We start from the raw sequence: 17447 nt of genomic DNA, 5'->3' as shown, positions 1-17447 counted from the left end.
TGGAGAGGCCCATGGGGAGCTGCCGCAGGCGCATCAGGAGCTCCACCGCTCAGCTGCGGCGCTCAGCAGACGCTGCTCCCTCCCTCCCTCCCCGCTGAGCCCCTGCTCCTGAAGGGGACTCCCACCCCAAAAACGGCCGCCCCACACTCGCCCCCTGAGGAAGGGAAGGGAAGTCTGGGCCCCCCCCCGGGAGACCCCCGGTAGAAGACGCCTCCCTCTGCATCCGGAGGCGGAGGAGTCTCCCCAGGAAAGACGCCAGGGCCTCCGGCTGCAAGAGGCCTGCTGGGCTTCTCCCTCCCCATGCCGAAGGCTCAAAGCCCAAGGGAACCTGGCCCTGGCCCTGGCCCTGGCGGGCCCAAACCCTCCCTTCCTCTTGAACGCAGGACCGGACTCTGCCTCCAGGCGGACCTCTGTCCTCCATGTCCTCCACACCCGTCGGCCTCTTCTCTCGTTCCTTCCTTCCCAGAGCGATGACACCCTGGCCGACATCAGCAGCATCGAGGACGAGGAGTGGGACCTCCCCCCCGAGGCAGCCAGGTAGCCTGTCCTCCGCGGAAGGGCGCTTCAGGCGGTGGAGGGCTGGGAGCACCTTCCCCCAGAGGTTCCAGGGGGATCCAGGGGCGGGGCGGGAGGAGAACACTTCGGAGGGGACTTGGTTCACCCTCCCCATGCTGCAACTGGGGGCCAGCCAGAGGAGCTGACTGAGCACAGCCTAAAGGGAGTCTGTCTTCACACTCCGATTGGCCTACCTGTGGCACTCACTGCCACAAGACGGGATGGCCGTTCGCTTTAAAAGGAAGGAGGCGCATCCATGGTGGGACTGGGCAAGCTCCGCCCTTCTCCATACCAAGCAAGTGTCGGGACGAACCCAGGGGGTGGGGTGGCCGTGGGATGTTGCCTTTGCTCCTTCCTTGGGGGCTTCCCAGTTCTCAGAAGCGTCCGGAAGGCCACCGTAGAAGACGGTGGATCTCGGGTCCCATCCAGCCAGGCTCTTTGGAGCTCCTGAGGGTCATTTCCCGCCCAGCTTCGAAATCCAGGCCCCTCCCTCCCTGCCTCCCTCCCTCCCTGCCTGCCCCAAGTGCTCTGCCTTCCCTTGGGGTCTGTCTAGCAATGGCTGCCTTTCCCAAGGCGGGAGCTGCCTAACCAAGCGTTCTCCTTTCCTCTCAGGGACCAGGAGGAGCAACCGCTGACGCCCAGCTGCTTACCGCCGCTGGAGGAGGTGAGGCGTGACACTCCCGGGGGAACATTGGGGGCTTCCTTTGACCCACCACCTCTCTTACCCAGCCCATTCCGCTCACTGGCAACCACATCTCCGGGACAGATGTGATGTTGGCCAATCCGGGTGTCCCAACGTCAGTCCCTGCGCCTGGCTGGCCGTAGGAAGGCTCTCGGTTGGTCCGGCCTGCCTGGGGGAAGTGCAGGGAGCCTGGCCTCCTGGCCTCGGCTGGGGATCCACGAGGGGGGACCCCTGGCCCTGGCTTAGGCCCAAGGCGTCTCCTGAGCCATCACTGCACCATGACAACATCGCCACCCGTGGAAGGATGCTTCTCTGGCCCGGTTTGCGACATTGCTGAGGTTCTGAACCGGGTTTGCAAACGCCGATGCACAACACGGACGTGGCCACAGGGGCTTCGTTGGAGCCTGCAGCCTGAATCCGTGCTCAGCTCTTCATCTGATGGCCCCACAAGGACTTCAGGCATGCCACTCTTTCCTGAGGTCGAGAGAGGGCCGGCTTTCTTCTCTTGAGGAGCGTTCATTCTAACACTCCTTGCAAGAGGGCCGTCGATGTGAGCTGGCTCTGCGTGGTGTGACGGGGCGCTCCAGGTGGAGCAGGCCCTGAGGCTGGCTTTGCCTGCCCCCTTGTCCCTCCATGGCCTTCTCCCCATCCTTTTCCAAGCTGGCTTCCCTGATCCCCAAGATGGAGCATTCACATGTTCTTTGGGTTTCCAGATGGGCCACGTGGACCAGCAGGAGGCCGAAGAGGCAAGGACGGGGGACAAGGGATGCCTGGGATTGCAGCTCCCTCGGGTGTCCCCGGAAGACGCCACCCTGAGCCCCAGCTGCCTAGGGCCGGTCAACCTGGCAGAGGTAAGGCCTGAAAGCCCAGCGAGGAGTGGTAGGACTTCCTTCCATGCCACCGCCTCTCCTGCCCACCTTTTCCCGCTCCCGGAACGTCCTCTCCTGGCCGGACGTGGAGATGGCCAACGGTCCTGTTGGGATTCGGGCACATCTGTGGGAAATCTCAAGAGGTGCCCAACATCATTTCCTCACCGAAACATCCACACTGACCCCTCACATTTTCTTGGGGTTTGGGTTTGCAGAAGGAGGCGGCCCAGGAGAGGATGGACGACATCTCATTCTTCCTGAAAACCATGGAAAACCAGGTAGGCAGCTCTGAACATACGTCAACAGGGACACCCAGAGCGCCCCCTCCCCTCCCCAGTGCCCCTTTCTACCAGCTGAAGAGAACCCTTCCTTGGCCCCAGGGGCCGTTTTCTCTCGAGGCCTCGCCTGCCTGCCACTCCAGGCCCCTCCCCTCCCTTCCCCCACATGTTCCAGCGGACCTAAGGGGAGTTCCCCCCAAGAGCACTCAGGGCAGGGATTTCCCATTGGCATCATCCAGCAGCCATCTTACTTCGCCTCTGCTTGGATGTAGGAGCCGCCTGGGACAATGCCGGCAGAGATGTTCGGAAACCTTTGGAGTTTTGCTTCCATGCAGCCCTTAAGTCCCCTCACTGTTTGCAAAGGCTCTGGGTGGACAGCCTGCCTTCGGCAACATTTGGGGACAGGACAGCCGAGGGTGGGTGGGGGGAGGCAGTGGCAGAGTCCAACCCCTGGGGGTCAACAGATCCCAGACTGGGGAGGAGGGCGGTGGGGAAATCCCCATTCCCAGGAGCCCCGGTGACGAGTCCCAATCTCCTTCTCTCCTCAGGCAGAAGCCACGAGGACCATCGGCAGGATCATCCAGTCCACGGATGACGTCGCGGCACTGGAGGCCCGGTTCCCGGAACTTCTGCTGGCCTTGGTGAATAAGATCATGCAAGCCGCCGGCCTGCAGAGGACGTCCGAGGGATCCGAGAGCCAAGACACCGGCTCCCTGCCTCCTAAGTAAGTCACGGCACAGGGAAATCGGGGGCAGAAGGGGCCTGGTCTCCCCACGCTTCAGTGGGCACGGGAAAGGCCCCCTGCCCCACGTTCCCCGGCAGTGGAGATGTTTGGGGCAGGGAGGCGTCCTCTGGGCACGAGGGCCCTTCTCCCCAGACATGCCATTTCCTGGCTGAAAAGGCCCCCTTCGCCCGGGCAAGCGGTGCCTCGGTGACTCTGGCCTCCCCCTCTCCTCTGCAGAGAAACAACAGCCATCATCCGGATGCTGCTGCAGCGGGCGGCAGCACACGTGGCGGTGGACCCGGTCTGCTGGCACATCTTGTGCCGCCCTAAGACCTGCCTGCACGGAGTGGCCGTCCTGGTGAGGTAAGAGGGAGCGTGGCGCCTTTTGTCTGAGGGGGCCCGGAGGTCAGCCCCTCCCGCTCTCCGCGAGGACGTTCCCTCTCAGTCAGCCGGGGCTCTTGTGTGTTGCAGGGCCCTCCTCGCAGCATCGCCCTCCACGCAGCGGGGCCTCCAGGAACACCTGAGGTCCCTCATGGAGAGAGAAGAACCCACGGAGCATTCGGTGGCAGCGGTGGCCTTCTTCATCGAGGTAGGAGCAGCCGTGGAGAGTAGAGGGGCAGAAGCAGTCCGTGGGACGGGGCCCAGAAAACGGGGTTCCCGCACCTCCCCTTGTGGGAGCAGAGCAGCCTCCTCCTCCTCCTCCTCCTCCTCCTCCTCCTCCTCCTCCTCCTCCTTCTTCTCCTCCTCCTTCTCCTCCTCCTCCTCCTCCTCCTCCTCCTCCTCCTCCTCCTCCTCCTCCTCCTGGAGAGGTCTGGTTCCTGGGCGAGGCTGGCCGTTCCCCCTGTGCTCCCGCTGGGGTTTGGTCAAGGAGTGGGTGGGGAGGGGACACCCACAGCCCCCGCAGGGGCAAAGCGACGTGCAGCGTGGCGGAGGTGAGCTGATGCGCTCAGGGCTGGAGCACCCAGGCCATCGCCTCTCGGTGGGGCTCCAGGTATTGATGCGGTTTCTGCTGGCTTCCTCCGTTTCAGCTGCTGCTCAGCGACACGTGCCCTGTCTCCCTGGAGAAGACCTGGCCGCTCCTCGCGGGCTGGCTGGCGCACCCCAGTCAGGCCGCCTTCCAGCTGAGCAGGAAGGGCCTTCTCCACCTCTACGTCAGCTGTAAGAGGGTAAGTGGCAGCAGCCACACACGAGCCCAGGAGTGGCTCTCGCCCTTCCTACTGAGGAACTGCCACTCTTCGTGCACCCACGGCTAAGGGGGGCCCTACGTGGCACCCCCCCACACACACACTCACTTTCCCAGCGGTTCCTCTGTCTCTGTCTGCTGGCTTTTTTTCTGGGCAATAACCGAAGTAGCAGGATGGTGGACCGGGCCCTTGATGTTTCCCCGTCCGTAGCCAGCTCATGGTGGGATCAGGCGGGATCCTTTCCGTTTTATTGCACTTTTCCAGCAGAACTTTGTCCCTGAAAGTGCTCGGTGTTCTTACCCCTGTGGTATCCCGGCGGGTGGCTGGAAGTTCCAGGGAGGACTCTTGGCTCAGAGCGAATGCAGGGCTTTCCTCACAAGGGAGTCGTCTGATCTCACCCAGAGGGCAACCTCTTAGGAGATAGGACAGGATCCTCCTTCTCTCCCCGCAGAGGAAGAGGCCCGAGGATTTGGTCCAGGGCATACTTGGGTCCTCTGACGGAGACGCCACCTTGGCGGCCCTGGACTTTGCCCAGCAGCTGTGGCGCCACCTCCCTGAGCAAGAACAGGTGCCTCTGAACGCTCCGCTGGCTGCCCAGGTCTGCCTTCTTTTCCACCACGTGAGTATTGCACGCCAGCCCTCGAGGGGCGCTCCGTCCAGCACAGAAGCTGGGGCAGGCGTGACCGACGGAGACTCAGCCCCGGGCCCCGTCACTCGGATTCTCATCGGTTGGGGAAGAGGGCATCTCCGTGGTGACAGAGGCGAGGAAACGATTCCGACGTTCCTCTTTGTTCCTTCTTCGTAGGAGTCGGCTCAGGTCTGAAAGGCAGCCCTGCATTACTACCGGGTTCTTCTGCAGCACCAGGAACCTCATGAGGAGAGGAGGCGGAAGGTCACAGACCTCATAGCGGCCCTGATGCATGTGGAGGACGAGGACGAGGCCGTGGCAGAGGTGAGGCCCCTCCGTGCCCCTCCAAAGGGCTTCTGGCTTCCCCACGGCAAACGTCCTCCGTGGCTCTTGCGGCTATTCACCCATGGATGTCACTCCTGGGGGTCTCAGCTCCTTAGTCTCTGTGCAGGAGCCCTTCCCTGCCTGGAGATCTCTTTCTCCCCCTGCTAGCATCTCATTGTCTGCTTCTGTTCCTTCGAAGGCAGCGAAGGACATCGCCCGGCGCCTGACGGAGGACCTGCAGTGGGACTTGCCCTGGCACGTTCTGGCGAGGGAACCCTTCAGCCTGCAGGAGCTGCTGCACAAGATCTCGAAGCGACTGGTAAGAGCCCTTCTCGGTCCCGCTCAGGCAAGAGCGGGGGGGGGGGGGGCGGGGAGGGGGCGGGGAGGGGGGATGACTTCCCAGAGGGCTCAGCGTTTGCGCTTTTCCGTGTCATCCTAGTTACGGCACTACATGTCGAGGTGGGTGCTGGAGAGCGAGGTGTACGACATCATGACCTACTTCCGCAGCAAGCAGGCTTCAGTGAGGAGGACGGCTGCCATGTTCCTGGGTAAGGAAGCACAACCTCTGGGTCTCCCTTCGTGGACAGCCCCAGGTCAAAGGGCGGCCTCTGGCCCAGCCTTGGAGGATGTGGGGCGCCCAGGAGAGGCCTGGCTCTTTCGGCGTTTGATGGAGCGCCTGATCCTGGCTGGGCAGGACCACCTGTGCAGTTCCCCCCAAGGCCCAGTGCAAGATGCGAGCCCCTGGAGGTGTTGCTCAGGCTGCCTCGGGGCTCCCGGGAATCCGAGGCCACTGGGTTCCCTCTGCGAGCGGATGGGATGCAGGCCGTGGATGTGGACAGCTCAGGTCTCCTATGGCTCCCTCCGTGTCTGTCCAGGTCACCTGATGCACAAGGATGGCAGTGTCATCATTGAATGCGTCGTCCGCACCTATCATGCTTGTAAGTGAGGAGCTGCGGGTGTCACTTCCCCCGGGCGGAAAACTGTAGGGTGCTCAGCCCACGTTCCTCCCTTTCCTTCCACTTCCCTCCCTGGACAGATGGCGGTGCGGAGGACTGCAGGGGACGGATGCTCCCGCTGGCTGGGCATTTTGTGGCGCGTGGGTTGGTGTTCCCAGTAGGACTGCCACCTCTCAGGGCGGAAGGGGGGCCCAAGGTGTCCCTCCGGCCGTGGTGCGCTTCAGGACCCGGAGAGGGTCCCCTCGGTGTCGCCGGGCCTGGCTGTGAGCTGCCTTTCTCGTGCGTCCCCGCAGTTGTCGACCTCCTGATCTGCGACAAGGACCCTGCCGTCAGGAGAGTCGGCTACCGGACAGGGGACATCCTGCGGAAGAACTTCGCTCTCCACTCCCGCCGCGGTCTGCGGGCCGCCGTCCGGCGCTTTGTTGCGGGCTGTAGGCGGACGAGGTACCCGCCAGAGTACGACGACCTCCCTGCCTGATGGAATGGTAATTGGAGCAGGACGGCTGAGGGCCTGGCGGGTTGCAGGAGCCCTCCCTCCGACGGGGCTTCGCGGCCCTTGCGGTGGCTGGATTCTGCTGGGCTCCACCAGTCCGGGGCTGCGCATCCATGAGGTGGTTCTATGAGGAGGCCGAAGCGCCGAGGAACACGGAGCTTTTCCCAAGCGGATGCTGCCTTTGGGATGTTTCCTCTGGCGGAAGACAGGCGGGGTGGAGGGCTGGAGTTTTAGGGAAGGCTGGATTCCCTTCCGGTCAGGGTGCCATAGCGAGAGAGGCTTATTTCTTGCGGACGTTTCGCGTGAGGAGTAGGCTGGGAATCCACAAACCCCCTAAAGATTGCTGTTGCTTCGCTTAGCGGCTGGGAAGAGTCCTCCTCTCCCTGTCTTCGTGTCCCTGGCAAAGGCTGGCACAGCCCCAAATCTCTCCTCTCTCTGTGTGTGTCTTTCAGGAATGAGATCTGGACTTCCGGCTCGGAACACCGCCTGGGAGCCATGCCGCAGCCCCCCAGGGAAGTGACGTGAGGCCGAACAGCGAGGGGGAACCTGGCTCCGCCCCCTGAGCCCATGCAGCCCCACCCCTAGTCTCAGGAGGCCCCTCCCCTGCACAAGTGACCTTCTCTGGGATCCTTTGCTGGGTCAGGAGGGGCTGTGGGGCCGCAAGGGAAGAGGAAGGAAGGTCATCTCCCCTCTCCTCCATCTGCTGGGGAGTGGAGTGCCCCCCTTTTACTCCTGAACCCCCTTCCCCTGCTCCCAAACGGCCTCCGGGCCACCGCCCCTGCCCCCTTCCCCGCCAGGATGTGCAGCTCCTCCTCCCCTCCCTCTCCAGCAGCCAAACCCCGCGTCCCCCTTCGTTCCCTGCCGCCTTCCCCAGGCAGCGTCAGCCGCAGAGCAGCCCTGGAAGCAGAGAGGCCCCTGGGAGCCCAAGAGGCTAGTGGGAGGAGGAGCAGGAGGAGGAGGTCAGGTACAGGGCCGGAGCCCTTGTTGAACGCCGGTGGATTTATTAGGAATCCTTTTGGACTGTTTGTGCAAGCGGAAATCTGTGGGAAGTTCCCGTGGGACTAGCTGTCTCGCTCCCTGTTGTGGCCTTGAAGCCCGAAAGTCTCCCTGGGAACTTGGGACTGTTTTGGAAAGGAGGGGGCCCACTTTTTGAAGGAGTCACTTTGAATAGGCTTATAAGCGAGACTGCAGAGCTGAAAGCCTTGCTAGGTTCCATCCCTCGAGGCAAGGCCTGAAATCCCTGCTGTTTGGATTCCACCTCCGATTGGGACTTTGAAAGCACTTTGCACGTGGACGCGCTGCTATTGGGACTCTGGATTTCTAAGGACGGTGCCATGAGAAGAACTTCCAGCTTTGCAGTCTCGCTTATCAGCCCCTTCACAGCCACTTGACAGACAGGTCCTCTGACCTGAGCACCATGCCCATGTGCCAACAGGGCGGGACTGCACAAGCCACGAAGGTGAGGCTACCATCTCAGGGACCCCTTCACTAAGGGGGCCCCACCTTTCCAAAACACTCCCGAGTTCCCAGAGAGCCTTTGGAGCTTCAAGGCCACACCAGGGAGCCAGAGAGCTACTCCCGTGGGAGCTCCTACAGAGACCCGCTTGGCCAGACATCCCAGAACGATGCCTAATAAATCGCCCTACCTTCAACCAGGCCTCTGGCCTTGTACCTGGCAGAGGAGGAGAGGCGGCCAGGCCAGGGAGCAGCGGGGGTCTCTCCGGCCCCTGCCATTGCTGCTCCCCCGGTGTAGGAGACGGGGTCAGTCAGGGAGCTCCTCCTGCCCTGGCTCCGCCCTCCCCTCTCCACAGCTCCGAGGCTGGGGTCCCCATTGGGAGGGGGCTCTCCTCTGCTTCCTGCCCCCCCCAAAAGCCCAATACTCCCACCTGTCCTGGCCCGGAGGCAACTCAGAGACGTTCCTTTGCCTGCTACGGTGGGGGCCGGGGCCAGGCCCTCGCTGCGTTGTGTGCTCTCCCCCCCACAGGAGGAGATGCACCGGGGAGGAGGATTCTCCTGGCTGCATCCGGGCCCCACCCCCCCCCCAATCCCCGAGCGAACCGAGCTGGACGTGGCTTCGGCTGCCGGAGTGGGAAGGGGGGAGGAGCAGAGCCGATGAGACTGACGCCGTTTTCTGGTCCTGCAGGTGCCCCTTGCCCTGGAGCCTCCTGGGACATCGAGGGAGGAAGAAGAGGCGGTCTGGAGGATCGGGCCCAGGAAAGAAGAGGCCGTGCCGTTTGGCCCTGCTCCGCGTCTCCTCCCTCAGGCCCGTTTCCAGCCTGGCAGCCTCCGGCCGGCCCTTGGTGCAGTGTGGGAGGTTCTGGTCGCCAGTTTCCATCTGGGGCCGCGTAGGAATTTCCCCCCCTCCAAGACCCACGGAGGGGGTTTTCGCCTACGCCGCACTGGCCAGGGCCGGAGCCATCAGGAGTTGAGGATGACGGGAGGCGATTGGGGACCCACACCGATTCACAGGGACCAGCACGGGCGAGAGCAGGAGCTAGGAGCGGCCGATCATTGTGTAACCCTTTAAATTGTCATGAATAAACTTTGTTTCCCATTTCAAACCTGGACTGTTGCCTCGTCTCCTCGTTGCTGTGTTCTGGATGCAAATCCCCTTAGGAAGCTTTTCATTTGCGTCTTTTAGCTGTCGTCCCGAACAGATAGAATTCAGTGGAAACGTTGAGAATGATTCCTCAACCGTCACCAGAGAGTTACCTGGGCCCAGTGAGCAGCCCAGCAGCCATCTCCTGACCTGATGCGTCTCCAAAGAGCCCCAGGTGCAACGACTTCCAGCAGCCTCGTCTGGAGAGCAGTGATGAGAAGGGGGGCTTGAGCTGAGGCCTTGGAGCCCTCTGAGTCCTCATCGCCAGCTTCAGAGAACAGGAGAGGAGGGCAGACGGAGAAGAGGCGTGTGCTGGTGTGTGTGTGTGTGGGAGAGAGAGACACACACACCAGAGGGGTGAGGAAGGTCTCTCTAGAGGCCTCATCCTCTGGTCCAGCACCTGCAGCATGAATATGTAGACCTGTTGTGCCTCTAAGCCGTCCATCCAGATGTGTTGCGAACCTTCACAGAGCGCTTTTGACAGATGCAGCGGGGGCTGGGGAAGCCCAGTTTTGTGGCTGGGGCGGAGAATCCAAATGGCAGCCCTCTGTTCGCTTGGGGCCCCATGCTTAGTGCGGTTCGCCTGCACAGCCTTCTCCATGTTGAGCAGGAGCACCTGGCAAAGTCCAGGGCCGCCAAGGTGGTGTCTCCATCAGAGGACCCAAGTGGTCAGATGCCCTTAATGCCCAAAGTAGACTGAAGATAAAGCGCCTGCCCTGCCCTGCAAGCAAAGACTCATAGTAGCCCCACGGCAGCTAAGTTCTTATAGACAGAAAGAGAGCCGGTGTGGTCTGGCGGCTAAAGTGCTGGACTGGGAGTTGGGAGATGCGGGTTCTAGTCCTCTCCCAACCACGGAAACCCACTGGGTGACTTTGGGCCAGTCACAGACCCTCAGCCCAACCTACCTCACAGGGTTGTTGTGGTGTGGATAAAATGGAGAGGAGGAGGAGAATTATGTACACTCCCTTGGGTTGTTCATAAGGCGGGATATAAATGCCATAATAAATAAATGAAATAACAACTTGCTGCCCTTTCATGACACCCAAAATCAGCTGCCTGAGGCAGGCTGCTGCCACAATGATGAACCCACCACGAATGTTTCAAGTAAAAACAACAACACCCACTTTTAAGTGGATCGACATGCCAGCCTCCTGGGGGGAAATGGTGAAACACAGCCAAGGTCTGCCTGAAGCCAGGCGGGAAGTGCTGGGAAGGTCCGTGCTAAAGCCGGAGCCAGGTCTGCGCGTCCATAGAGAGGCCAAGCTGCTACGTGGATGTAGAGGCAGGGCGGGGAGGTGCGTGTATGTGGACCTCACCCCACAGCAGGGAAGCAGGGACCTACTCCTGCCAGGAGACGTTTTTAAAGCCATTTAGAGTGTGCATCTGTTATTATCAAGAACATTCCCCCCCCCACTAAATGGAGCAGCATAACCTACCTGAAGTCTTGCCCAGGGTCGTTGTGGCCACTCCCAAGGGTGCTGTTGGAGGAGCATGGCAATTAGGGGGACAAACACCACACTGCCGCACTACTGTCTCCATCTGTTGGGCTATTCCTGGCCACCACACATAACCACGTGCTAGCCCCTTCAACAGCACAATGTCAGGATGCGCTTCACGTAGCCACTTCAGTGCAGCAGACCGACTCCCTGGTGGTACCGCTATCTGGGATCCCCATAACAGACATCCATCCTGGATACTCAAGGACTCTCTACACTGAGAGTAGGGTTGCAAATCTGTGCCTCCCCCAGCACTCCATCCGTTTGTGACCATTCTTCGTACTCTAAACAGAGGATCTTGGTCAATCTCCCATTTTAGCTTTGCTGCCTCTATTAGAGATGCGGACATCAGTTCAATCAGTTCAATGGCACCAGCCAAGAAAAGCCTCGGAGCGACGCAACGTGAGGCAACGGGCGGGGCTGGGGGCTGCGTTCCCAGAAGTGCAGGAGCACAGCCTCCAGCCCCGCCCATCACCTCGTGTCGCACATCCGGGACCGACGTGAGGCGAGTGGCGGGGGGCTGTGTGCGGGAACTTCCAGCGCGCGGCCTCCAGCACACACACACCCAACGCAGAAGAAGAAGAAGAAGGAGGAGGAGGAGGAGGAGGAGGAGGAGGAGGAGGAGGAGGAGGAGGAGGAGGAGGAGGAGAAGAAGAAGAAGAAGAAGAAGAAGAAGAAGAAGAAGAAGAAGAAGAAGAAGAAGAAGAAGAAGAAGAAGAAGAAGAAGAAGAAGAAGATAAGACTAAGGTGTGTGTGTGTGTGTGTGTGTGTGTGTGTGTGTGTGTGTGAGAGAGAGAGAGAGAGAGAGAGAGAGAGAGAGAGAGAGAGAGAGAGAGAGAGAGAGAGAGAGAGAGTGAGTGAGTGTATGGGTGAGGGTGCCTGGTTGTTTGAGTGTGCTTTGGAATGGGTGATCCTGTGTGTGTGTGTGTGTGTGTGTGTGTGTGTGTGTGTGTGTGTGTGTGTGTACTGGCAGTGTGTGTATTGATGTGATGATGTCTGAATGGGATTTCTGGTTGTTTGACTATGAATGGATGCATGTTTGCAGGGGGGGGACGGACGTAGTTGTGGGGGGTGATTTGGACGTGATATTCCTATTAAATAATGCATTTTGACCCATACACTTTCCACCAATTTGTTTGATATAATTGGCATGATGTATATTTTGTAACAATGGCTGATAATTGTCTATCATTCTTAAAAACCTTTAAAAAATTAATAGGGTTGCCATTATTATTATCGTCATCATTATTTATCTCTCTTTTCTTGCTTGTGGTGTTTTTTCTAGATGAACATGATGGGCTTTGCCAAGTCATGCTGTTTTTTACTGATTCAGAAATTTCCTGACTATTGAACATGTTTGCTATGCCAGCATTTCAGACAACCAATAGATCGGAATAAAGTCCCTTCTTGGGTTATTCCCCTATCTTTTTGAAAACGAATAAGGGGGGAGGCATGGGAGCTGTCCCAGAGCATCATGTAAATGACCCAATAACTTCTGTGAGTGACCAGTCACAAGCGTGCCATAAATTGTTTGTGTAGGGTGAAGCCCAGGGTGACTGCTTCACCTGCCTCCCTGCTAGCAGAACCTCTCCCTGAGCAGGGCACACGGGCAACATCACACTTGAAGGCTAAGAGTCCACACAATGCTCCCTTGAAGGGAGGCCGGTCCACTGTCGCCCAGGGAAGTGCAACTCCTCCCCCCCCCCCCATGGCTTGTTATTACTAAGGAGGATGGTCCTGCTGGCTTTACTTTGAGAAGGATAAGCCTCATATAAATTCTCAAATGGATAAAATTAGCCAGACTTCATTTCCCTTTTTGCAGTATCTATTTGTTTTATTCCTCTCCTTTCTGGCTCAGGGCAATTGAGATGCTGAAGTGTTTCTGATGAGCTTTCCAAGCTGGGATTGCTTCTTGAAGAGCAGAGAGGGATGTTTTGATGCGACACACGCAAAAAGAAGAAGAAAGAAATGAAAATAAAAACCACCCGATCATTAAGGGGCAAAATCACTCATAAAAAGAGGGCGCAGAGGCCTAGTCTCACAGAGATGTTAGCCTCCCTGTAAAAGCATGGCCAGAATTAACTTTTGTTACTCACATCAGTATCCTCCTGCCACGACAGGCTCTCTGGTGGTCACAGCTGGAGGGGTGGGTGGATGAAGTGAGCCATGTCTTTAATGGGGTTCAGAGGATCTCTGGCTGGGAGTCGCTACAACAGATGGAATTAGGATCACCCCCCTTTTCTGCAGCTTTAAGCAGAATTTCATTGTATGCTGGGCTGGCATGATGGATGCAGCCAGCCGGAGGCGGCCACCCACAGGTCACAGAGTGCAGCTGATGCAGCAAAGAAAATTTTATAGCCAAAGCTGTGCACAGTGCATTAGATGCTTGAGAGCTGGTGCGGGCTGGGAGAAAGTAATGTGCTTTGACCTGGGAGGCAAAGGCACAATCCACCAGGAAGTTTTTCTGCACGAGCAGAACAGGAGAACAAAGAAGTATAACATAAGGCAACAGTGCCTTCACCCATGCTGTGCCTTTGCATTTGAGAGTTGGGTCAGCGAAGTGGCTCAGAGTCCCAAACTCGGATGCTTTCAGTTGCTGAGAGGAAAGGGGCAAAGCTCCTGCTTTGTATGTGGAAGGACCCAGGTGGGACACCCAGCCTCTCCAGGTAGGCCTGGCACCCTGGAGAGCTGCAACCAACCATAACTGTGTAAGAACTCCAGATTCAGGGGGTTTCTGGTGTTAGCAGTCAAAAGGCATTCTAGATGTCTTTCTGGAAAGAAAGAAAAGTATGGAAGTAGCAATGGGAGGGTTACAAGTGGAAGGCGGGGGCTGGACACACTGTAAAATCCTGTGAATGAGGCAGGACTATTGCCCAATAAAAGCTGCCCTTAGACATTTTCCCAGGCAGTGTTGCTGGGGAGCAACAGAAGAGGAGGTCGGTTGTCTTTTTGCCCTGCAGCTCGTGAGTTTCCCAGATGTCTGCTGAACGAGGCAGGCCTTCGGTGTAATCAAGCAGGCCTTTCCCAGCCCTATCTGGAAAAGGCAGGGATTGAATGGAGGACTTTCTACAGGCAAGTTCTTTTGTTCTGCTGAGGTAGGAAATCTCAGAGGTCTTCCCCTGTTGTGGTCATGGTGTGTCAGCCGCCATTTTTCTCTGTACCACTACAGAATGCAGGTGGGCGGCAATGCTTTTGAACACCCCCACCCACACCCACCCCTGCACACTTCTACGATGATGCCTGCTTAGGGTCACCAGATCCAAAGTCAGAGAACACACATGCTCCTGATGCCAGAGGAGACAGGGCAGTAGTGCCGGCCCCTGATGGTTCTGTCTCCTGCCCTCTTCCCCAGCTTGCTGTACAGCAGTGGTTCCCAATTGGTGGTCCATGGACCCCGGGGGGTCCGTGTAACCCACCCAGGGGGTCCGTAGCACCATTCACATATTCACCATTCATTTCTGGAGTCCACTGATGATGAATTCCTATCAGAAGTAAAATATAACATCACTGAGCACCTGCATGATTTAGCAACTAGCTTCAGAGATTCCTTCCCTGCACCTAATCCTGAAAACTCATGGATAAGGAATCCTTTTGAATGTGGTGATGTACAACTAACAACTCTGTCTGCGGAAGAGCAAGGTGCACTTGTTGACGTGACTTGTGATGGTTCATTGAAACCATTTTTCAAAGAATATAAATTGGACCAATTCTGGGTGAAGGTTTTTCCTGATTATAAGAAGTTAGGTGAAAAAGCTTTCAAACATCTAGTTCCCTTTTGTTCCACATATCTTTGTGAACAAACATTTTCAACATTTTGTTTTATGAAGAACAAGCATAGAAATCAGCTCGATGTTGATCCAGATTTGAGATGAAAAGTAGGAAATATTGAACCAGATGTGGAAGGGATTGTTCGGGACAAAAAACAACAACATGATTTCTCCCATCACATTTAGGTTTAGTAGCTGCTAGACATGTCATAATTTGTTCAATTGTAAACTAGACATTAGTAAAATTAAATTCGTCTTCATATTCCTAACTAAATCATTGTCATTTTTGCGTGGCAATATAACAAATATCACAATTTTTATGGTCTGTTTTAGTATACCTAAAATCCTTTGCTTATTAGGGGCTACCCCTTATTTTCTCCAAAAAATTGCTTCACACAGGAAACTACCATAGAGATAACAATTTTTTTTAGAGGAGGGGGTCCATGGCTTGGCATTTGTAAAACAAGGGGTCCGCAGCACTTAGCTAATTGGGAACAACTGCTGTATGGCATAACTGGAGCAGGATAGTGAAAGGAGGGATGGGCACTAGAAGCTGCCTTTGCCATGGCTCCAGGCACAGCAAGAGATTCTCCCACTTTAACACAGGGGCTGCCTGATAGATTATTAGTCCATCAAGCTCAGTATTGCCTGTGCTGACGGGCAGTGGCAACAGCTCTCCAGGTAAGGGACTGAACCTGGGGCCTGTTAAAAGCAGGCATTCTAACACGGGTCTACAGGCCTTCTCCAAGACGATCACTTTTACAGGATATGGAGCTGCCTTACACTGAGGTTAGACCCTTGATCCATCAAGTTCAATGTTTTCAGTGCTGACTGACAGCTGCTCCTCTACAGATTCAGACAGGGGTCCTTCCTCGCCCTACCTGAAGATGCCAGGGATTGAAGCTGGGATATTTTGCATGCAAAACGTGTGTCCCACCATTGAGCTACGGCTGTTTCCCAGATGCCTTGTACAAAACTGAAGGAAGAATGTCTTCCTTTCCCCTCTTCAGATCAGTTGTTTCATTTCTCTGCAGATATCTGCAGATTTAATTGATCAATATATTGATTAAAGTCATAGGACGAATCAACTGTTTTCTTAAAAAAATTGGGTGACCTGGAATTTAGGAGGCCAAACGAGAGAGGAAATGCCCTTTGGCTTCTTTGAGCCTGTTTTTCCATCCCCTCCATTATCTTTTTCTCCCAGCTCCTCTTATTTGCTGGAATCCCTGATTAGAATCATAGAATAGCAGAGTTGGAAGGGGCCTACAAGGCCATTGAGTCCAACCCCCTGCTCAATGCAGGAATCCACCCTAAAGCATCCCTGACAGATGGTTGTCCAGCTGCCTCTTGAAGGCCTCTAGTGTGGGAGAGCCCACAACGTCCCTAGGTAACTGGTTCCATTGTCATATTGCTCTAACAGTCAGGAAGTTTTTCCTGATGTCCAGCTGGAACCTGGCTTCCTTTAAATTGAGCCCGTTATTCCGTGTCCTGCACTCTGGGAGGATCGAGAAGAGATCCTGGCCCTCCTCTGTGTGACAACCTTTTAAGTATTTGAAGAGTGCTATCATGTCTCCCCTCAGTCTTCTCCAGGCTCAACATGCCCAGTTCTTTCAGTCTCTCTTCATAGGGCTTTGTTTCCAGACCCCTGATCATCCTGGTTGCCCTCCTCTGAACACGCTCCAGCTTGTCTGCGTCCTTCTTGAAGTGTGGCGCCCAGAACGGAACGCAATACTCTAGATGAGGCCTAACCAGGGCCGAATAGAGAAGAACCAGTACCTCCCATGATTTGGAAGCTGTACTTCTATTAATGCAGCCCAGAATAGCATTTGCCTTTCTTGCAGCCATATCGCACTGTGGGCTCATATTCAAAATATGGCTCATATTGGCTCATATTCAGAAATTTCATTTCTGAATTTAGTTTTGAGTTTCTATGATCCCAGTTTCAGATCTCAAGATGACTCAAAACAATTGAAAACAAAAACACTCTAGAGCACAATTAAAATCAGAACTGATGCTGAAAAAACTTTTTTTCATTGAAAGAGTGATGTGTGCTTTCCATTTGAACTGTGCACAAAATCAAAACACACCTCAGATGTCAAGGAAATAAAGAATGCTTATTCTTTGTTTAGATTTCTTTCCCATCCTTCCTCAAGAGCCCCAAATTGTCCAATCATAGTCTTCTTATCTCATTTTAACCCAGTTACTATGCCAGAGCATCAGACTGGATTTGACTGTACCTGAGACACCTAGGGAGTTTCATGGCTAAGGGCCAAAGTACATAGTGGGCGTGTTAGGAAACTCCCAGGGGAACCATGCTGTGGGGAGGGATAGGGGAACCGTGCCCCTACCTCCACGTGACTGCCAAACCACGCCAGGCAGCATGGTTCACTTACCCCATTATCCATGCTCCCTCTGCCATTGCTAGGCGATCTTGGCCATAGAGATCTGCCAAGTGAGCCACAGTATTGGTGGTGTTTCCGTCTCTATGGCCAGTTGCATTTTTTCCACGGAGAGCTTGCCACAGGACGCAGTAGGCCACCCTATGGCTCTTAACCCACTCTGCAGAGTATGGATTCCAAGCGAGGGTACTAGACCCATCATGGGTGGGAAAACATGCCCCCCCCCATGACGTATTAACTCCTCATGGGACACTCCTGGACGCTACTCAGAAGTGATTTGTGTGTTGTGGGGTCCCAGCCTCCGTGCAGCTGCAGATAATTCTTTCTCTCTCTCTCTTGCGAGAAGCAAAAGCACCCATGAATGTCTGCAGTCCTGCTCCTCTTTCCTTTGTCACACGTGTGAATAATTCTCCCAGTCATGCTATCTTTGCTGATGCATCAGTATTACCTGACCTTAAAGGAGGCTGCCCGGCTCGTCTTTGGGCTTGCACCC

The sequence above is a fragment of the Elgaria multicarinata genome, chromosome 13 (assembly GCF_023053635.1).
Source record: "Elgaria multicarinata webbii isolate HBS135686 ecotype San Diego chromosome 13, rElgMul1.1.pri, whole genome shotgun sequence".
NCBI lineage: Eukaryota > Metazoa > Chordata > Lepidosauria > Squamata > Anguidae > Elgaria > Elgaria multicarinata.
This window is presented reverse-complemented; position numbering follows the sequence as displayed.